At 41.1% G+C, this 7,379-nt stretch overlaps 1 non-coding gene across 1 annotated transcript; it reads left to right on the top strand.

The window, feature by feature from the left end:
* The first annotated feature begins 2,313 nt into the window (after positions 1-2,313).
* On the top strand, positions 2,314-2,420 carry LOC125580996. The gene has a single exon (XR_007318707.1). It is a non-coding gene; the product is annotated as a small nucleolar RNA R71 (small nucleolar RNA).
* Positions 2,421-7,379: the final 4,959 nt, after the last annotated feature.

The following is a 7,379-nucleotide window of genomic DNA, read 5'->3' as shown; positions in this document are numbered from 1 at the left end:
CTACCACTAGAGTTTGTCAAAATAAGATTGGCATAAAGGATGTGACAACTCAAGTGTGTATAGCCATGACTCAGTACACAAGGGACCATGAGCAAGAAGCATTAAGTTCGTTCAGTTCAAATAAGGTTGTAGTTGGCTTCAAAGACTGAGTTTCAGCAATCAACAAGTTTCAGGAAGAGTCTTCAAGGCTCGAAGCATACAAGTGTTTTTGAGAGGTGCATAAGCTATTCAGGTGCAAAGTAATGTTCTTTACAAGGCATTTAAAATCATTGCTCCCAATGCAAGTAAATGCAACCTATATGCTCTAGACTCTCCTAGAAATGCCAATGATGCAAACTAAATGAATTTTTTTTTATGCAAATATATATGTATAATGCAATGCATGAGACTCAAAATCATCAAAGCAGACATGATCAAATACTTGGTACCTCCCCCAAACTTAAATGACACAGTCTCTATGTTGTCAAGGAGAGAGAGATACCCAAAAAGAGAAAACTAATATGCAAAAACGAAATGGTATATACAAGGGAAAGTAGTGGGTTACCTTCTATGGAGAATGAGTAGAGGGAGATGCTCCCTCCTCCTCGTCCTCACGTGGTAACTCTTCAAGGTGCTCATCAGTAAGAGTGCCCATCTCTTCAATGTAGAAGGCTTGCCCGAACACAGTTGGTTTCTTCATTTTCTCCTTGATGTCAAAGTGGAGAACATGCCCTTTACCCAAATGGAGATCAGTCGTGCCCTCTTTTACCTTAACAATTGCTCCTGCTGTAGCTAAGAATGGCCTTCCAAGAATCAATGGGTCCTGAGCCTCCTCACCCATCTCAAGCACCACAAAATCTGTAGGTATCTCATACCTTCCAATCTTCACAGGTAGGTCCTCTAAGATGCCCACAGGGTACTTCACTGAACGATCAGCTAACACCAGAGAGAGTTTACACTTCTTGTACTGAGTGAATCCAAGCTTCTTTGCAACAGACAAAGGCATCACGCTGACACTAGCTCCCAAATCGCAGAGACATTTCTCAAATACCATAGGTCCAAGAGCACAAGGTAGTGTAAAGCATCCTGGATCCTCTAACTTCTCTGGAACATCAAGCCTTTGGATGATGGCACTGCATTCATGGGGTAAGAATCATCATGCTTTCCATTTCCTTCTTCTTTGCAGCTACAACATCTTTCAGGAACTTGTTGTATTGAGGAATCAACATGAAAGCATCGATGATGGGCATTGCAACCTGAGCTTCACTGATTTGCTTCTCAAACAAAGCCTTGTACTTCTCTAGCAGTTGCGTCTTGAATCTACTAGGGAATGGTAGTTTGGGTTCATAGGGAGGAGGAACAAAAGAATTCTCACTTGCTGGAGCAGGAACTTCACCATCTTTCACTGTTTTCTTCGCTTCCCCAACCTTTCCTTTACCCTTGGCTTCCACAATAACCACTTCATCATCTAAGTTGATGGCCACCTCTTCACCTAGATTCTCAGCATTCCTGGTGAGGGTTGTAGGAGGTAACTGCTTACCACTCCTAAGGGTGATAGCTTTGGCCTCCTTGGGGTTTTGGTCAGATTTTCCAGGTAGAGATCCTTGCTGGCGAGTCTGGTGAGTGTTCATGGAAGCAAACTGATTCTCTAAATTCTTGACTGTAGAAGCAAGATGTGAGAACTTGTTGTTGAGCTCATTGTAGCTCCCATCAATCTTGGAATGAAGGTTCTTCAACTCATAACCAATATGCTTCTCACTTCTAGTCTGAGACTCCAAGATTTGTTTCAGCAGGGTGTCAGTGCTGCTCTCTTGAGGAGCAGAGGAACCAGACGAGGGGTTTTGCTGAGGCTGATAGCTGCCTTGCTGGTTGTTTCTAGGCGGATAACCACTCTGTTGGTTGTTGGGATAGGACTTCTGTTGGTAGTTGTTGTAGTGAAAGTTGGGCTCTTTTTTGTACCAGCTACCATTGTTGTTGATGAAACACAGCTCTTCCTGACCTTCCAAACCCTCAACCTCATGGACAACAGGTGGTGTCTCTTGGCTTGGGTTACCAACAAAGTGCAGCAGCTCTTGTGTGGCTTTATCAGCAAGGAGGATGTCTATCTTATCCTGTAGAGCTTTCAACTCCTTCCTTGTCTGCTTATCATCTGTTCGACTGCCTCTGTCGTGGTCTCCACTGTAGACTGCATCACTCTTTACCATGTTGTCAACCAGCTCCTCTGCATCTTCCTCAGTTCTCCCCAAGAAGAACCCATTGCAAGTTGTATCCAGTCTGGCCCTGTACTTCGGAAGAGCACCACGGTAGAATGTGCTTAGCAAGCTCTCCTTAGAGAAACCATGGTGTGGGCATTGAGCTTGGTAGCCCTTGAATCTCTCCCAGGCTTCACTGAAGCCTTCCAAGTTCTTCTGTTGAAAGCTGGAAATCTCATTTCTCAGCTTAGCAGTTCTTGAAGTAGAGAAGAACTTCTCCAAGAATGCTCTCTTGCAATCATCCCAAGTGGTGATAGAGTCGCTGGGTAGAGACTTCTCCCACTGACGTGCCTTATCCCCCAAAGAGAAAGGGAATAGCTTGAGCTTTAAAGCATCTTCGGACACACCATTGGTTTTTGACAACCTGCAGTAGCTGTCAAACCTGTCCAAGTGATCAAATGGATCCTCTAGAGCCAAGCCATGATACTTGTTGTTCTCAATCACGTTGAGGAGTCCTGATTTGATCTCGAAGTTGTTGGCTGCTACAGCTGGTGCTCGGATTCCCAGTCTATGACCATTAATGTTGGGCCGGTCATAAGTACCAATGGGTCGAGCTGCCGGCGGTTGGTGTTCTGCCCCTTGCGGTTGATCTTCCATATCAATATCGAATCTCTGCAAGTGGGCTTGTTGTTCTTCTTCTCTTCTAGCTCTAGCACACTCCCTCTCAAAAGCTCTGATGTCTGCTACTATTGGAACTAGGTTTGATGGACCCCTGCTCCTCAAGTTCATACACCTGAAAGTGAAAGGTAGGTGAAGAAGAAGAATCAGTAACAAAACAAAATTAAAATGACTTAGTCTCAAGCAAGTGACTAAATCTCAATGTTTAAATCTACTCAGAATTTGGCAACGGCGCCAATTTGATGTTAGGAGTTTTCAAGGCTCCTAAGACAAATGTTGTAGTATAGTGATTGTCGAACCAGTTCTGAGAGATATGAAAGCACCGAGAATGCAAGTACTCACTTAATCTAAGTGCAACCAATGATTTAGATAAGTTTTAAGCTATGACTAAAACTAAAAGCAATAACGGAATGATACTTTCTTGACTAAGGGAAAAGAGAACTCATGGGCATAGGGATTAGACCTTGGGTGATCAAGTTTCGAACTAAGGATGACAAATGATCAATCAAACTATCGACCTTAAGCCTAGACACAATTCTAAGCAAGCTCTATGTCTAGATGAATGCTCATTTGCTAACATATCTCAAACATCAAATGTCTTTGGTTGAATAATATGAAATCAATCATTACGAACAAGTCTATTAGCTATCTTAGCACCTTTAACAACAAATGTCTTTGGCAAAGTATACTAAAAGCCTAGGAGAGTTGTCTCAGGCATTTCATCAAACACCTTTTGGGTAGGAAATGTCTATTGATCAACTTTTGAGTGGCCAACTCAGAAGATGCATTATGAATACTCTACTAGCAAGGAACAAGAATGATCTACACTAAAACATCCTAGAACTAACCTAATCACCCTTGATCTCCCTAACCCATGAATTTAGAAGGTGATTACTCACTAATCTCCATGATTCCTCTTAAACCCATATTGGATTTCAGATTAATCATGTAGAAAAATAGATAAGAAATCAACAATAACACAAGAACATAACAATCAAAATCCAAGAGATGGACTTCTCAAGAGAGTTTTTGTGTATTTCTCAATAGATCAAAAGATAATCTGCCTGGTGGCTACCAAAGATGTTTAAAACATAGGTTTTAGAAAATGTAAAACGTCCATAATGAAATGACCAAAAGGGCCTTAAGTAAAATAGAAATCGACCCAACAATAGACGCGGAGCGACCTCAGCATGTCGCTCCGGCCTTCGGGGGAGCGACCTCAGTGGGTCGCTCTGAGAGGTCGCTCCGGGCTTCGCTTCGTGTCGTCTCGCCATAGAGACGCGAGCGACCTCGGGGTGTCACTTTTGGAGGTCGCTCCGAGAGGGGTGTGAGATGCGAGCGACCTCGGTGCGTCGCTCTGGGCAAGTCGCTCTGGGCTTCCAACGGGATGAATATGGCGAGCGACTTCACGGGGTCGCTCCAGCTAGGTCGCTCTGAGAGGTGCTTTGGAGCGACCTCATGACGTCGCTGCGGAACCTCGCTCCCATCCTCTGCTCGTCCAATGATCACCTATTTCACCTCCTTTGAGCTCCAAATGCATCCAAATGTCCCCAAGAACTCCATGTGGCACTCCAACACCTGATAAAGACTCATGTATGCAAAATGTAACCTAAACATGGCTAAATCCTAGTGTATATGATCAAAATGCACATGGACGAATGGATAAGATAATGGAAATATGCAAGATATCAGTTGCTGGTGAAGAACTCAGAATCTATACAGTGATCTTCATCTGATGTCAAGTGTAGTTCCAAGAAGCCTCGCTCTAAAACAGTGTGAATCCAACGGTCGACACGAGATGTGTCTAGGTTGTATCGACATTTTAGAGTGAATTTCTTGACTTGGGAATTCACTAAGAGAGCAAGAGTATTGTCGACGAAATCAAAGAAGCAGCTACGAGGAAGATTAGTTACTTTGTTGGGATAGAGAAGCATTGAGTCATCGAAATCAAGAATGTTTACCAGAGAAAGCGAATGTTTCCATCTTTTGGACAGAACCGACGTGGAAGCAGCAAGTTTTGTCGGAACCAACAACAAAATGTTTCCAAGAACTTCATCTGGTAAACTGCTGATTAAATCTCTAAGATTAAATCTCTAACACTCGTATTAACAACTTTACGGGAAGCCATAATAACTCCAGATTAAGGTCTTAAACAAAAAATATCAAGTAGAAGGTTATATATAAATGCCTGAAATTTTAAAAGATCAAAAGAAAATCATCAAAATCGGAAAGGAAAGATAAACCAGATGCGAAAGCAATATTGACTTGGAGAGTCGACGAAGAGTCTTTGTTTAAAATTAATTTATTTTAATCCTTGTCTAATCAATAATGACCAATCTAATTCAGAAGCATGATTGATATCTGAAACCATGTGGCTGTTATTTTGAGGCCCATATGAAAAAGACTAAAGAAAGGTCTGGTTCTATTCAACAGAAAAAGAAAAAGAAAAAAAAAGTGCATGGATTTACAACGATTCAATTTCAATTGTCAACAAGAAATTGGAACTTGATCCGCACGGGTGTTTCTTTTTATGGTATAAATATATGTAATTCTTCGTAACATAAAAATGTAATGGTTGCATTAACATAAATCAGTATGAACGTTTGTATGATTGGTTATATATAACATGTATGATAAATAAAGAATTAGTCGATTGGGCTTCAGTTTTTCAAAAAAAAAGAAAAAAACATGTATGATAAATCAGTAGGTTTAAATTGTCTGGAATTTGTTGATTATTCATATTGTGGTTTGATATACCATGTATTTGATTCATTTTTACCTATGGTATATAAGTATTTTACTATCTATATACTATATATTCTATCCTATTAGGTATGTTTTTAGGTTCAGAAGTATCTTGGAGTAAAGTGATGATTATGGAGCATTTAGGAGCTTAAAAGAGATTTCATCCGAGCTGACCATAAGAGGTCGATACGAAGAAGAAACAATCGATCGATGCACATCCAGTGACGTCGATCGATACAAAAGAGAAGCCTCGACGATTAAAGATTATTATCGATCGATGTACATCCTGTACCATCGATCGATGTCGAGACGCGGAGGCACGACTAGGTTTCAGCCGACTTTAAACCCAAGACTTCACCAAATTACAAGATTACCTCTGACGAGTTTTTAACCTAATAGTTATATACTTGCCTAAGTGTTAGGAGGCAAGAGAGCTTTTGGCCATCTTTGTATTCTTATTTTCAGCAGAGAGTTTTAGGAGAGAAGATCATAGAGAGATTTGTGATTGGAACTCCGTTGATTCATCTATTCTATTCTATGCAGTTTTTATTTATATTTTGTGTCATGAATTGCTTAGCTATGTCTGAGTAGTTTACTTGTTAGATTCAGGGTTCAAATAGGTAAGAGAGATTAGCCCCAACTATAGATTGCTAAGTTGTGGTATTCATTGATTGATTGTTCTTAATGCTTGTTCTAGATTAGCTAACTAGAATATTGAACCTAGGAATCTGCATGAGTCAAGCATCCTTGACCATCCAGTCCTGAGCCTAATCTGTCATACTAGACAACTGGAAAAAGGCTACCGCTGAACTAGAAAGCTAGTGAGCATTATCAACTTACGCCTAAGGCTTAACTAGGACCATCGATCGACACTTTCTTGTGGTCAACAAACGACAGTTGAGATCCAAGATCTAGTTAGTTAACCAGTGAAACATTGTCATCGCTGATCACTGTATTTAAGGGGTTGAGCTCTAATATATCATGCATGCAGCTGATAGGCATCTATAGGATTATAATCTCCAACACCTGAATAGAAACCCTGCATCTAATACCTTTCCAATAAGTTACACCCCAAATCATCTTGTTAGTCGAGCAATAGACTTGCTCAATTAGGATTGCTATTTACATTTAAACCATAAAATAACAAACACTTAGAATTAATAAATTACTAGATTTAATAGGTTCCCTAGCTCCATGTGGATTCGATCCCTAAGTACTACAATTGAACCTCTTATTTGAGAGAGTAATTCACTCCTTAGGGTAATTTGAGTGGTATCAAATTTGGCACCGTTGCCGGGGAGCTTTGATCGCCATTAGATTTAGTGTTATTAATTCTTTTCTTTTTCTTTACCCCCATTCTGACACAAAATTTTTTCTTGTCTTTTCAGGTGCATGCCCAGCAATACTAGAAGCAACAAGGAAAAACACCTGCTATTCTCAGAAGATCCTGCTCACCTGGAACGCACGAACCGTAAAGATCAACGTTCCACATCGCTCGACGCAGCAGCTTTCACGTCGACTGATTCTCGAACCCACCCATCGACCGATTCCCGACCTTCATCGTCGACCGATATACATCGTTCGACATCGACCGATATACATCGTTCGACATCGACCGATTCTACACCGCGTACATCGATCGATCCTCAGTCGCGAAGCATGGTTGCGATTGTTATTCTCAGACAGGATGAGAATGGAAACCTTTATGACCAGAATGGTCATCTGCGTAATGCAATAGGTCAGAAACTAGATGCTCAGGGGAATGTAATCCCTGATGCTGATGCT

The sequence above is a fragment of the Brassica napus genome, chromosome C1, assembly GCF_020379485.1.
Source record: "Brassica napus cultivar Da-Ae chromosome C1, Da-Ae, whole genome shotgun sequence".
NCBI classification, from domain to species: Eukaryota; Viridiplantae; Streptophyta; class Magnoliopsida; order Brassicales; family Brassicaceae; genus Brassica; species Brassica napus.
This window is presented reverse-complemented; position numbering and strand designations above follow the sequence as displayed.